General features: G+C 43.1%; 1 protein-coding gene across 7 annotated transcripts in view; it reads right to left on the bottom strand.

The window, feature by feature from the left end:
- CDH12 (cadherin 12) overlaps positions 1 to 13,688 on the bottom strand; it is a 601,545-nt gene that overhangs the window by 208,733 nt on the left and 379,124 nt on the right. For 4 of the 7 annotated variants that reach the window (XM_083519262.1, XM_083519269.1, XM_083519264.1 and 1 more), the window contains one exon: positions 9,105 to 9,265. The gene's annotated coding sequence lies outside the window, so the exon portion shown is untranslated. Of the gene's footprint in view, positions 1 to 9,104; positions 9,296 to 9,479; positions 9,682 to 9,762; positions 9,840 to 13,688 lie in introns of those variants that run through there. The other 3 variants (XM_083519267.1, XM_083519266.1, XM_083519265.1) reach the window with 3 other exon arrangements.

Raw genomic sequence — 13,688 nt, 5'->3', positions numbered from 1 at the left:
AATTAAATTATGGGCAGACTTAACGTAAATAAGTTGTTTTGCTTGCTCTTCTGGAGTCCACTGCACATTCATCAGCAAAACAGCATGGAAGATCATTATGTGCCATTGCATTTTGTAGCCATGCACAGCCAGCCTTTTAAGTCTTGCTGTTAGGCCAGGCCGGGCAGCAGCCAATGCCTGGCCTGCCAGCATGGCACCAGCCTCCAAGTGCGGCCTCTGATTGGCCCATTGAAATCCACCCTCTTTGGCAGGAAGGCTGCCCCTTGATACCTCTGGCCAAGGTGAATTCCCCAGCAATGGCTGGAGAGTGAGCAAGGCCTAGTTGCTGGGGTGTAGGTAGAGCATGAGGGGGCCACAGCAGTCACCCCCCATAGACGCAGTGAGCAGCCATTATGTGCTATTGCAATCTATAATTTTCTCAATACTTTAGTCCTTCCATGACTAGCTACCTTCTATAGTATCATTGATTCTTCAATAATGTGGGTGGTTGGTTTTTTTTTTTTACTTTTTTTTTTTTTTTTTGGTACTAGAACTGATTCTTTCCCCAGACTAATACTGTTCCATTGGGCACAACAAGTCACAAATAGACAAGTGAAAGAATGATAGTTTATTGTGCAAATGATGGTTTAATGATGGTTCATGGTTTCTGCATTTCTGGCTCATGGTTTTCAGGAAGATGAGGTGGAAATGTGGAAATGGGGAAAAAATGAGAAGCAGAGAGAAAGAAACCAGAACCAATGTATTTTCCCATCCCTTGAGATAACGGAATGCTTAAGACCAAATCACAGGCTTCAAATAATATTTATCTATGGTACAAAACAACAAAACTCCTCAAGAAATCTGTTAATAATAATAATAACAATAACAATAACAACAACAAAAATAATAATAATTTATACCCCACCCATCTGGCTGGGTTTCCCCAGCCACTCTGGGTGGCTTCCAACAAAAGATTAAAAAAATACATTAAAACATCTGTCATTAAAAACTTCCATAAAGAGTATATTAGAAAGTGCTCCCCCAAATTCCACACAATTTAAGGGGAACACAAAGAAAAAATCAGGATGAGGCTGTGCAGACCTGAGCAGCCTTGATTCTCAATTACTAGTCTCCTGAGCAGGGAATCCCCTCCTGAGTTCTGAATGCAACTGTCTGTTTCCTCCCATACAAGAAAATAGTTTCAAGTCACTTCCATGGGGGAAAGCAAAATGCCTCACTTGGGGGTGCTGCTTCACTAAGGGCAAAAAGTACCGTATTTTCCGCTCTATAAGACGCACCGGACCATAAGACGCACATAGTTTTTGGAGGATGAAAACAAGAAAAAAAAATATTCTGAATCTCAGAAGCCAGAACAACAAGAGGGATCTCTGTGCAGTGAAAGCAGCGATCCTTCTTGCTGTTCTGGCTTCTGGGATAGCTGCGCAGCCTGCATTCGCCCCATAAGATGCACACACATTTCCCCTTACTTTTTAGGAGGGAAACAGTGAGTCTTATAGAGCAAAAAATATGGTACTTTCCCCCAATAATGACCCTTGAGACGGTGCCTGTGGGAGTCCTTGCAACACAAAAGCCCCCTCACCACCACACACAACTGAGTGACATTGCACTAGCTGGCACAAAATGTTTAGCACTTAAAAATAGCACTGAGGACCATATTGAAGGCAATGAGGAGAGAAAACTTCTTCTGAGGTCCCAAACTTTGATTGATGAGTCCTAGCCTCTCCTCTGTCAGCACCTCAAGCAAACAGAGGCCAAAAGCTTTCCATATCAGATTCCATCATGTTTACTTACTCAGATTATTTGTGTTCGCTCCCTTCAGCTGAACAACTTTCAGGGCAATTTACAAAAATTTTGTATATGTGTGTGTGCACATGCTCTCATGCACACATGTGGAAACATCAATGATTTAACTTTTTTACCACAAAGAAGGCAAATGCCGTACAGCTAAGGAAATAGCTAGTCATTTATTTATATGTTTTGAGCAACAGAAAATCATTCTGTGTTCCAAGTTATGAACTTTTATAAAGAGCCTAAAGGGAAAAGAAAGTCTGGCAATTAGACTACAGCAAAGGCCTTAGGGAAATTAGGTCCCTACTCTAAGGTTTACTTAGTGTAAAAGCTATCCCAGCCCTATTTCTGCCATTAAACTCTTAAGCCTGATAAGTTGTCTTCTCTGAAAAACAATGTCACAAAAGGAGACAACATTTTTTCTGTGAAGTTGGCAGCTTTTGTGAGTTTTATAGCTGCCAAGGCTATAGAAGACCGAAAGGTGTGTCTTCCTGTGTTGTAGCACAAAAGAAAATAGGAACAATATCCAAGTCATTGGCTTCTATGATTTAGGGTCTCTTTTTGTCTCATTTCTCTCACTGCAGCATCACACTCTTGCTATCTTTATCTAGATTGCTATCTATTGTTGCCAGATTTTTTTCAATGAATCTGGGGACATTCCCCCCCTTTTTTTAAGCTGAGTAGCAACAGGGAGTCAGTAGTGGGGATGGTGAGGCAAAAGACCCTGGGCCCAAGCACACATGCATATTATATAAAGGTGCAAAGCCCTTCTTTCGCACCCTGTGAAACATAAATGTGCAGCTTTTTTTAAAAAAAATGGGCAACGGCCACCCGCCTGCAACTCCTGAGCCTCTCCCAATCAGTCAAAGCAAAGTGGGAAAGGGGCAGGAGATCTGTACCGCCGGACGTCCCCAGTTCCCCTTTGGCAGCCAGCCTGGTAGCACAGTTGGCTCTGGCTGGCTTCAGGAGCTGCCCGCTGCCGTGGTGCCCACCATTTTTCTTCTCCAGAAGTCCACATATGATGTGTTGCGCACAAGACACATCATATGGGGACTTCTGGAGAGGAAAAATGGCGGGCACCACGGCAGCGAGCAGCTCCTGAAGCCAGCCAGAGCCAACTGCGCTACCAGGCTGGCTCTGGGCTGCTGAGGCTGCTGCTGCCACATTTCCTGGGGACAGATTTGCAAATCTGGGGACATTCCGGGGATGGAATTTGTCTGGGGACAGATCTGCAAATCTGGGGACATCTGGTAACCCTATTGCTATCTGTATCTTGCTATCTATATCTATCTATATCTAAACAGATTATCAGATGCTACTAGCTGTGATGGTGCTACAACACTCTAGTGAGTGGGTGGCACTGTGGTCTAGATTCAAACCTCATTCAGCAGCAGAGCTGCTCTGCCTTAGCCTGCAGAGTGATAACAAGCCTTTATAAGAGCATTCTGTGCCGGGTTGCCAGGTCACATGATTGAGGTGAATGGGCTTAGACCAGGTCTCCCTTATTTCCTCTCCTCTCTGTCACATCTCTAGACTGCCCCTTTTGGGGAATGTACACTGGCCATGACTGAGATGAGGTGAGCAAATTATGTTTCTTTGGCTGAGCCAGGGTTCAGGATTTAATGCTAGCCAAGCCTTCGTGAGCCAGGGAGCTGCTGCATCTTGCCATAGGATTACCCACTAGGAATGTGCAGGAATATAGATTTTAAATCAACTGCGTGTCGCACAAGGCAGCAATCTGCACTGACATTTGAAGCTTCGGACACAGCTCATTCAGTTGCTTGGCTGAGACACAGTGGAGCATGTGGGTGTATTATTCTGATTTTATTCTGTGAACTGCCCTAAGACCTGCGGGTTTAGGAAGGTAGACAAATTGAATAAATCATAAGCATAATCATGCACAGCAGCCAGCATATAATATGGTGGGAATCATACACACAGTCTACCTTGTGCAATCCTTCCTCCACCATCCTCTCAAAAATGGGAGGAAGGTTCCTGCATAGCTACATGTCTCCACTGTGCTCAACATAATGCTATATGTTCACCAGAGGGGTGCATGTCTAGTAGTAACTTTGGCTCCACACTACATCATCATCATCCAGTGAGGGCAAAGAGGCTCTTATACTGTGAATATTGTTGTGGACTGTGATTCATTCCCAAGGCTATACGGCAGATTCCTTCACCCCAACCAACTTGTGTGAAGTCTCAAGTGTTCTGTTTCACATTCACTTAATTCTGCAACTCCCATGCAAGTTTAAGGAGATATTAGCTATTACATAAGAGGCTAAATATAATTAATGTGTGGAAGTTGCACAAATATGGAGGGAATTCTTCTACCTAATGCTTACAATTCATCCCATGGAAGGATATATTCATTTTTGAAGTCTAGAAAGTTGGGGATGTTGGGGGGGGGAGGGGGAGAGATACCAATGGGTGTTTTCTTTTGATTAACTTTTGGGGAAGGAATGCTTCGACTCATGTATATTAATATATACTAATTATGTTGAAGGTGCATTGTTTATTTATGAAACTTGATTCAGTGCAGATCGTTAAATCAGGAGCTACTTAGCTTACTCAAGCTGCCTTAGCAAAGTATATACATCTTTGGAAGAGTGGATATTTTGGAGATGAGAAAGAAAGGCAGATATACCTGAATATTATTGATATGGGGTTGATATACGCTAGTGACATTTTTAGGCACCCAGATCACATCAGCTCATCCTCAATCATCATTATATTGTATGATATTATATACAGGTACCTGCTTAACCTTCCTTAGCTTTTTGCAAGCTAAGGGAACCCTTTTCAACAGAACAACCCTGTGAGGCAGCTTAGGCTAGGCTGATTAATGTGACTAGCCCAAGATCGCCCAATGAGCTTCATCATTGAGTAGGGAATTGAGCCTGGCTCATGCCAGACTCAGTCCAATCCAGTATTTTCTCAGTTCTGCTACTATGATCTGGCCACTGCCACCTACATTTCAGCATCTTCATTTATTTAATAGGAGTTCTATACTGTTTAATCATCAAACCATCTACAATGACACACACATACACATATTCCTTCCATTTGGAGTCTTGAAGTCTACTTCATGTGTGGATATTCTTGAAGAATACTTGGAAACTATAGCCCCCACAGAACTCTGCTTCAACTATTCATAAGGGCAGAAAGTCAATTACATTCACCCTAGTTTAGTTTATTTATTAAATTTATATATCACCCTTCATCCCAAGACCAGTGGCGTCACAACAGGGGTGGGGGGGCTGTTCGCTCCAGGTGCCATGTCTGGGGAGTGACAAGAAGGCACCCTGCGGGGGCTCATGGTTGTGCGAGCCGCCATCGCGCTGCCACCGCCACATGTGGAGGATCCTCTGTTCATGGCTGGAGCGGTGACGGAGGGATCCTGGCACCTTCCGTACGGTGCTGGAGCGGTGCCGCTGGCAAACTGCTATGTATAGCGCATGTGCATGCAGCGTCACTACGTACAGTGCATGCGTCATATGCGATGCCGCACATGCGCTGTACATAGCAATGCCACACCCCAGGTGTCACGACACCTTCATTCACCCCTGCCCGAGACCTCAGGGCAGTTCACAAGATAGCCTAATTGAACTGTCTCGCAGTGTAAGGTCAAGCCAAGCAGTTGGTTTTTGCCTTTGAAGCTCTAAAACAGATTGGAAACCAGGGGAACAAGGCCCAAATGTAGCCTCTCAGCCCTCAAGAATCTCATTACACCACTCATCCACCCTGCTTAGGGTCTTTCTTGCTTTCCTGTAGGGGAATGAGGTGTGAAAGCCACCAGTTTGTGCATGGCTGGTTATGAAGGTTAATGTTTAAAACAATTGCTCAGCTCACTTTTGGTTTTGGCCCAACTCCAGTGGCCCTGCCCACCACCAACATTAACTTAGGAACATGGCCCACAGGCTGGAAAAGATTATCCAGCCTTGCTCTGAAAGAGCCAGGGCTATGTCTATGTGAGATTGCACCTCCTCCCACATGTACCTGCCCATAAAGATCAGCAGAGGAGGTTGTGCTCTGTGTCCCATCATTTCCAAAAGGTGACAACCATGGGGCCATAGGGTCATCCTTTCTAGACCCCACCTTTAATCAACTTTTTGTTGAAACACTTTCCATTTTCAAAGCCTTTCCACAAAATGGAGGAGCTCAATTGTCACTCCTTTGTTCCCCCCCCCCTTTTAAAACAACAACAACATTATTTCATTAGTGATCTCTTATTGTGGGGTGAACTATGGAGCATAGGTTCCAATTGTAGCAAGATGGATGATGAAGAAGAATGCCTGGCTCCCAAAATAGCATACAGTGCCTCTAGCCCCATGTTGTAGAAAGGAATATGGTGTGAAGAATGGTGAGCAACTTAATGGAATGGGGGGGGGGGCAACAGCTAGGATTTATTTAACAAAGGAGGTGAGGGGCAGGAAGAAAGGAAAGGTGGTGGAACAACAGGAACAATACAGATACATCTGGTGGGTCTGGAGGCACCACACACTGTTCCCACCCATAACAAGGGGATTCTGGCAGGAAAAGTGGGGTTATTTTAAAATATTAGCCAAAAAAAAGTAAGTTTCTATTTTTAAAATATTGTTTGTAGGGCATTAAGCATTTAGATAAAAGATAGAGGATGGGAAACACTAATAAATACATAAATAAATAAATACGCTGATAGAGAGAGGACTGAGGTCAAACAGAGATGCTTCTCACAAAGCCACCTAGACTATATTTGGCAGAGTAGAAACTGCACCCCACACCAAAACTGAACTGAGCATGCAACCCACTGGTTCACTGGATACGGGATCATTCTTTATACCAGGCATCGGCAAACTCGGCCCTCTAGATGTTTTGGGACTACAACTCCCATCATCGCTAGCTAACAGGACCAGTGGTCAGGGATGATGGGAGTTGTAGTCCCAAAACATCTGGAGGGCCGAGTTTGCCTATGCCTGCTTTATACCAGTGGTTTGTATGGCTGAATCCACACACACACATAGGGCATGATCCCAACCTCATTAAGTGCTTGTAAGACTCATCAATTTCAATCTGAAATTGATGGCACATTTTATTTGCATTTCTCCCTTTGACTCCAACTACAAAACTGTAGTTTGTTGGTAGAGGAGACGCCTTGTATGAACAACGTTCCGGGCACAATCCCTGGCATCTCCATGTAAATTGATCAGGTAGCAGATGATGTGAAAACAACTCTGTTCAAGACCCTGGAGAGTCGCTACCAATCACAGAAGACCCTACTGGGCTTGTTGGACAAATAGTCTAAGCAACTTTCTTTGGCCCCTTTGCAACTTCAGCTGGCTTGTGGATACACACCAGTCATTCCACATATTTCTCCACAATCTCTCTGTCCTGCTGTCATGCCACTATCGTGCCCCAGTACGGCAGATGGACAGTGCATTCATATGGCATTTTCCAATGCAGTTCTGCAACTGTGCTTAAGAGCGGCTCAAGTAAAAACTATGCACAAAGCATGTTCCACACAAGATGGTAGGGGGTGGATGGGAAATAACTATACTTCAGGTCCCAATTTCTCTCAAAAATTTTCTTAATAAAGAAAAAAAGAGTTCCTAAAGAAAAAAAAATGCGCATGAATATGAAATATGTTCATTAAGAATATGTGTGCCTTATGCAATGATAATATTGTATAGTATGTGGAATGTAGACTATCTGTGCTCTATAATGACTAAAAGTTTAAGCTACGAGCCAGGAAGTACTGTTTAAATAGCACGACAAACTCATAAGGTTATCTTGGGATGTGTGCACACCATACATACAAAACACCTTTCCCCTCCCTCACACCAAAACCCCGGTACTTTATTAAGGATGCTGGGAACGATAGCTCAATGAGGGATAAACTACAGTTCCCAGGATTCTTTGGGTGTTCGTGTGTTTGATGTGCTTTAAACAAGCATATTTTTCCTCAAACCCTTCTTTACTTGAATGTCTGTCCACAATATGCTAATATGCAGGTATGTTTTAGAGAACAGCTGTAAAGATGACTAAAGTAATATGTGAAACATTCTGAAGACCTAATACACACTGCATAAACGTTATATATTAGCATTTTTGGTTCCATGCAAATAGTTAATGGTTTTAGCCAACTTTGGAAATCCACCAGCAGATAAAATGCCATTATTTATACTGCATGAGCTATATTTGCACTGACTTTACCAAACATTTTCTTTTGTTGCATGGCACACTCCAATGTTTTCTAACAAAAACGGAGTTTTAAAGGCATCAGAATGGTGACTATGGCATAGGCACTCTCACGTTTAGGCAAACTTTAAAACATTTTGCCACTTCCCTAGTCCACAAATCTCTAAGCTCTTAGTTCAAACCAGAATGGGATGGACACATCTCTGGATTTGCCATTGTTGCAGCCACAATTCGGCTGGCTGCCCGGCAGCAGCCTCAGATGTGTGCATCTGAAGACTTTTACTTAAAAAGATTGTTAATCTTCCAGGACATGCTGGTTTCACCTGCCTGGCCCCCTTCTCAAATAAAACATCTCGACTGTCAGCAGAGTTCTCTCTCTTAACACGCCACCGTGCTTGCTTTGTTCTATCTCTTCCCGACCTTTTAATCAAAATGACTATTCATGTCACACTTTATTAGTGCTGACAACTATAGATTTCATTTCCCGACTGCATCAAAAGCAATTTCCACCCTCTACCTCCAATGCAATTCAGCTGCTAATCTTGCAAGGGGTGGGGGGAATATTAGGGAAGACGCTGTATGTTTCAACCTAAAATCCGTATCTACTTCTAGATGCCTTGAATATAACTCATATATTCTTCATTTGCAACCCAGAACACTGAACAAACAGCCAGCCCCGGCATGCATTTGAATCCCTTCTGCCTGCCTCTGTTGCAAGACTTTGAAATCATGAGATCTTTATTGGGCTAGCGATGCTGTCTAATCAACATTTGAAAAGATAAGGTGTCTTTTACATGTCATATTCATGTGCCTGTACATAGACATATATATCCATGTATCAAATCAGTTCCATGGGATTACTCAGATTGCCAGTGTCATCAAATATCTCCTGTAAGAGTTTGCACTTTCACAGGTACAGGTAAGAAACAAAACAAAATCACCATACATTCTCCAGAGACAATAGTTCTATTCTGGGATGCTTTCTCTCGAAACTAAACCCCTGTATTCTTCCCCCTTTTCCCCTTCCTGACACAACAAGCTGAGCTGCTGCAGTGCAGAATGTCAGTTTACTCATTTAGAACTTTCAATGCAGAAAATTCAGAGTGATGCAGTCAACCAGATAACGCAGCACTTACCTTAATTGAAAACCCTCGCTTTTGACAAAGCTAACAGGAGGAAGCACTGGCTCAAAATCAGCAGTTATTTGGAGGACAATCTTTAAGTTTTCAATCAGCACCCTCCAGGTAGAGATGCATCCTAGGCTGTCTTTTGCTGTTGACGTTGAACTCCTCACTGTCTAGAAAAAGGAGAGAGAAGGAAAGATAAGCTGGAATCCTCGGGAGGGAGCCGAGTAAGTGAAAGAGTACAAAAGCTCCATTGCTTAAAAGGGGGATGTTTGACAAAACGTGCTCAGGTCTGAAAGATCTTGTGGCAGCTACGATAGGTTTCTGTCATCTCCCTCGAGCCGTGGGATGATCGTTGACCTGATTAACACACAGCACACTCCTTACATGTGGAGAACGCACCAGGAGGATAGTTGGGTTGCCGGGGAGTCGCGAAAGGCACCGAGGCCACTTGGGAATGTCATCTCTTTCAGATTAATAGATCTGCTGTTGCAGCTGAGGTTGTAATTTGCAAGGTGGGCTCTGCACTGTGCAAAACCCTCTAATGATTTCAAAAAGCAAAACACATTCCTGCAACGCTGCCTTTTCCAAGGTGCATCAGCCTTCCGAACAGGTTATGGCTGATTAATTGAGCCGACGGATGAAGCCTATTTCATTATGGGATGCTCACAGTATGCAACGCTGAGGGGACTTCACATGCTCTCCTATATAAGCACAGAGACGGACACTCAGGTTCCAGCCGAACAGAAATGAAAGTGATTCCGGTGGGCAAATCTCCCAGATGGCAATTAACTATTGTTGGGTGGGAGGGAGGCAGGTTCCGCCTGGCACATTTGTCAGCGGGAGTAAGCCATTAAGCATGCAAAGTTATTTTTCCAGAAGAGAAATGCTCCTTTCAAAAAACAGGGTTATCAAGTTGGCAGAGAGCAACAGGAATGAGCAGTCAATTTCACTGAAATGAATCAAAACAAGTCCCACTGCCACCAAAACCCCTCCTGTAGTTGACATTTGACTGATCATTTTTTTAAAATGGGGAGGGTGTCAATGAACCAGTTAAACAGTAAGTATTTAAAATATCAATTAATTAGATTATTTATTTGTACTAGGGATGGGAGAGGATTTCATTTCATTCCACAATCTGGAGTGAATCTTTCCAGTCTGATTTCAACAGATTGTGCTGATATTGGAACACAGACGCATGGACTAGGCTACATGTCTGGCCAGAGCATGGTTTGTTCCAACTTACATTTCTACAAGTTCCTTTCTTTCCTTTAAACGTCTGTTTCTAGCTGCAACAGCCACAAAGTACTATGCTAGTTGCCACACTTGTTGGGGGGGAAATTAAGTAACTTTCGAGTAAACTATGCAGCACAAAATTAAACTATGGTATTTGCTCCCATAGGAGGCAAAGACAGTCACCAACTTGGGTAGCTTTAAAAGAGGATTGGACAAAATAGGGGGGAATAGAGTGTTTCAGATACAGTTAATATTGTAGGAAGACTCCTAGTTTGCAGAGTACATGCAATGGATTTTGTGAAAACCTTCAATGGTGACCCTGGAATTCGGTACGGTGAACTAACTCACCTTTGGTGGCAAATTTTTGGGTACCATTAAAGGGCACCCAAAATGTCAGTTGTTTATAGAAAATGCAGGTTTGGCTTTTAAACCATAACTGTTCCATCCAAATTTCATCTACTGAAAAATCAGCAAGAAAGTACTGATAATGAATGAAGGTGTGAGCCAGCCAAAGTTAAACACTTTCAATGGTACCATAAACCACACTTTGATCTTTAGATGAAGGGTGGTGAAGAAGGTGAAGAAGGAGGAGGAGGAGAAGAAGAAGAAGAAGAAGAAGAAGAAGAAGAAGAAGAAGAAGAGGAAGAAGAAGACTTGCCTGATTAACATTCTATGGCCTTTTAAATGTGTTTGTGGGAGAGGTTTTCTTTTCTTTGGTTTGGTTTGTTATGTATTTGTGTTCTTGTTTTGTAATTTTATGTTGTGAACTACCTTGTGATCTTCAGATGAAGAGCGGTATACAAACTTAATTGAAGAAGAAGAAGACGATTCACTTAACTAGTATAAAAGAAAATTAAGCATGTGCTTAAGTTTAGGAAAATAATCCTGCCACACATCCATAACTAGCAAATGATTTATTGTCCCAGTGACCATTGCAATTATTTTACTTATTTTACTTATAGCATTGCATGTTGCTTCAGTGCATGAGATGACAGTGACCGTAATGTGACAGTCCTGTCATGTGTCCAGTGTCTCAGAGGATCCATGCTAATCACATTACTTGTATCTACAGCTGTCGTCTGAACTTCCTCATACGCATTGCTGGTTGATGGCCAATGGGACAAGTGAGGCAAAAGGCAGGGGGACCAACAGTAAAGGGAGCTAGAGTCAAGGACAGGTGGAGTCCACGCTCCTCCCTCCTGAAGATGAAGGTGGAGGATTCCGACATGCAATGCCACCCCTTCCCTTGGACTCATAGGTGGGGGCTGGTTGAGGGCAGACCAAGGTTTGTGGGGCAAGCCTCCATATAATGAAAGCACGCATGAGTTTGTGGAGTACTCATGGCCACTTCACTCATCCCAGCAATGGTGTATAATGCACGACTCATGCTAGCTGCATGCATGATGAACAGCCCTATCTATGTGCCAATAGACACACATAAGACTATTCTGCACAAGGAGGAATTCTCCTTCTCCTCCTCCTCCTTCTTCTTCTTCTTCTTCTTCTTCTTCTTCTTCTTCTTCTTCTTCTTCCCTTCATTTGAGGATCACAGGACTATTCACAACATAAAAATACAGTAGTCTCCCTGGGAAGAGCATTCCACAAACAGGGAATTCTCCACACATCTTTCAACATATGCGTGGATTGTCAGTTCTAGCAGAATCACATTACTGAGATGTTTATTTGATCAAATTTCAACCTCAATGTGACTTTTAGCCATTGCCACAGCACAGCACATTGCCACTGGTCCCATCAACTCCTGGCAAATGGAAGGGGATGAAATGGAGGCAGTGAGAGATTTTACTTTCTTGGGCTCCGTGATCACTGCAGATGGTGACAGCAGTCATGAAATTAAAAGACGCCTGCTTCTTGGGAGAAAAGAAATGACAAACCTAGACAGCATCTTAAAAAGCAGAGACATCACCTTGCCGACAAAGGTCTGTATAGTTAAAGCTATGGTTTTCCCAATAGTGATGTATGGAAGTGAGAGCTGGACCATAAAGAAAGCTGATTGCCGAAGAATTGATGCTTTTGAATTATGGTGCAGGAGAAGACTCTTGAGAGTCCCATGGACTGCAAGAAGATCAAACTTCTCCATTCTTAAGGAAATCAACCCTGAGTGCTCACTGGAAGGACAGATCCTGAAGCTGAGGCTCCAATACTTTGGCCACTTCGTGAGAAGAGAAGACTCCCTGGAAAAGACCCTGATGTTGGGAAAGATGGAGGGCACAAGGAGAAGGGAACGAGAGAGGACGAGCTGGTTGGACAGTGTTCTCGAAGCTACTAACATGAGTTTGACCTAACTGCGGGAGGCAGTGGAAGGCAGGAGTGCCTGGTGTGCTCTGGTCCATGGGGTCATGAAGAGTCAGACATGACTAAACAACTAAACAACAACAACAACAACAACAACACAGCACAGAGATGCAGGGTAGATATCCTGATTCAGGCAACATGGAAATCCAGCACCACAAAATTTGTGGTGGACTCAGTGGGTAATGGGAATTGCTGCGTGCTGACTCTTAAGGGCAGGTTGGGGACAGGAGATATAATTCTATTACCTTCCCAAAATGTAGGCAGACTTTAAACTTTTAAATTTAATGCTTTAGAGTAGGTGGAGGAATTGCAGCCTTCAAGTCACTGAATATCATGTTGCCTACCCATCCTATTGCTAGTGAAGCTCCTAAGGTTGCCAATTAACCGGTGGGAAGTATAGCTTGGCTTAATAAAAGGGGGGGAGAGATCCTTTTGTTTTGGGACCAGTTGCCATTAAAAAGTCCCCATGTTTGTTTTACTTAGCCATTTTTTACACCACCTCTATGCAATAAAAGCCCTCTCAATAAGTTTACATAAAAGACCATGGAAAAATTGAGAAGATAAAATACAATTCACTATAGCAGTGTAAAAAAAAAATCACCAAATGAGCAATAAGTAGCAGTAACAGTTAAATTAACAGAATTATGCATGTGCAAAATAAAGAAGAGATCTTGAACGTAACAACAACAATTAGAACATATGCAAGAAACAAAATCTAGAGCATGGACAATAACAGCAATGTCGTACATATAAATGATTGGCGAATCGTTGGCTTCTGAGCCAGAATTGACCCACCAAGTCTTTTAAGTGTCTGCCAGCCTCCATACTATTTTTTCTCAGTGACCCTGGCGGTGGTATTGCTCTGGGTGATGGGTGGCAGGGAATGAATTCCTTCTGCACAGACTCTAGTAGAGTCAGGATCAGATTGCTTAGATGTGACCAAATGGGTCTTCTTCTAAGCAACGTTAGTGGCTATTAGGTGAGCCCAAAACGTTTCTGAAAGCTACAGCCTGTTACAGCACAGGGGGATCCCTGTACAGTGCAGAA

Source organism: Podarcis liolepis (assembly GCF_965112155.1).
Source record: "Podarcis liolepis genome assembly, chromosome: 8".
Classification (NCBI taxonomy): Eukaryota; Metazoa; Chordata; class Lepidosauria; order Squamata; family Lacertidae; genus Podarcis; species Podarcis liolepis.
This window is presented reverse-complemented; position numbering and strand designations above follow the sequence as displayed.